The sequence below is a fragment of the Aquarana catesbeiana genome, linkage group LG01, assembly GCF_042186555.1.
Source record: "Aquarana catesbeiana isolate 2022-GZ linkage group LG01, ASM4218655v1, whole genome shotgun sequence".
Classification (NCBI taxonomy): Eukaryota; Metazoa; Chordata; class Amphibia; order Anura; family Ranidae; genus Aquarana; species Aquarana catesbeiana.
The window spans coordinates 7,289,619-7,290,897 of NC_133324.1; the positions used below are offsets into that span (position 1 = coordinate 7,289,619).

At 43.9% G+C, this 1,279-nt stretch overlaps 1 pseudogene; it reads left to right on the forward strand.

Annotated features, from left to right (window-relative positions):
* The first annotated feature begins 670 nt into the window (after window positions 1-670).
* On the forward strand, window positions 671-735 carry LOC141124490 (U4 spliceosomal RNA; annotated as a pseudogene).
* The last annotated feature ends 544 nt before the right edge of the window (window positions 736-1,279 follow it).

A 1,279-nucleotide genomic window follows, 5' to 3' on the forward strand; every position in this document is an offset into this window, starting at 1 on the left:
AAATTGTCGCTCTTCTTTTGTTTATAGCGCAAAAAATAAAAAAGCAGAAGTGATCAAATACCACCAAAAGAAAGCTCTATTTGTGGGAAAAAAAGGACTTCAATTTTGCTTGGGTACAGCTTTGCACGACCGCGCAATTGTCAGTTAACCACTTCAGCCCCGGACCGTTTGGCTGGCAAAAGACCAGAGCACTTTTTGCGATTCGGCACTGCGTCACTTTAACTGACAATTGCGCGGTCGTGCGACGTGGCTCCCAAACAAAATTGACGTCCTTTTTTTCCCACAAATAGATTTGCAGTTTTTATTTTTATTTTTTGCGCTATAAACAAAAAAATAGCGACAGTTTTGAAAAAAAAGCATTATTTTTTACTTTTTGCTATAATAAATATCCCCAAAAAATATATAAAAAAAAAACATTTTTTTTCCTCAGTTTAGGCCGATACGTATTCTTCTACATGTTTTTGGTAAAATAAATTGCAATAAGTGTTTATTGATTGGTTTGCGCAAAAGTTATAGCGTCTACAAAATAGGGGATAGTTTTATGGCATTTTTATTAATATATTTTTTTTACTAGTAATGGCGGCGATCAGCGATTTTTATCATGACTGCGACATTTTGGGACCATTCACATTTATACAGCGATCAGTGCGATTAAAAAATGCATTGATTGAGCTTTGCGCAGTGGCAGTATCATAGCCAATGAGGTTCAACTGAGGCGTGATTATTGCTAATTGCTTCTCGGCCTTTTGGCTAAGATCAAGTGTAGTATCTGTTCTTATCAGTTTCCAGGAGGTGGCGCTTGCCTCCGTCCCTGATCTATGGCGAAATAGAGACGGGATTGCGGTTGCTATGCAAAGCCTGCTGGAGTGAAGGTGACCTGGAGCGGTTTGTAGCCGAAAGGGAAGCCTTCTGATGGGGATGGAGAACCACGGGGTCTGAACCGGAGGGTCGGGACCCTGGCCTTCTGGCCTGGATTGGGGCAGATCTAGCTCCGGACAGTTATTCGGGAGAGAACGCTTACTTCCCTCTTAAGGCGGGGGGGAGTGGTCAGTACTTCCCGAATGTAATTAGGAGGGAGTGATGGGAGCGACGGCAGAGCCTGATAAAGGACTCTTTCCGGCTTTGTGATCTCCATATCCTTTCTGCCTGTGGTGGGGTCTGCTGTGGTCTGGGCTGGGGGGTCGGGGCTTCTTCGAAAAGCCAGTGGTGAATGTGCCCCTGAAGTGGCAGTTCAGGGGTGCCGTATAGTCACGGTGTGAAAGCACTTGATTTTATAGCA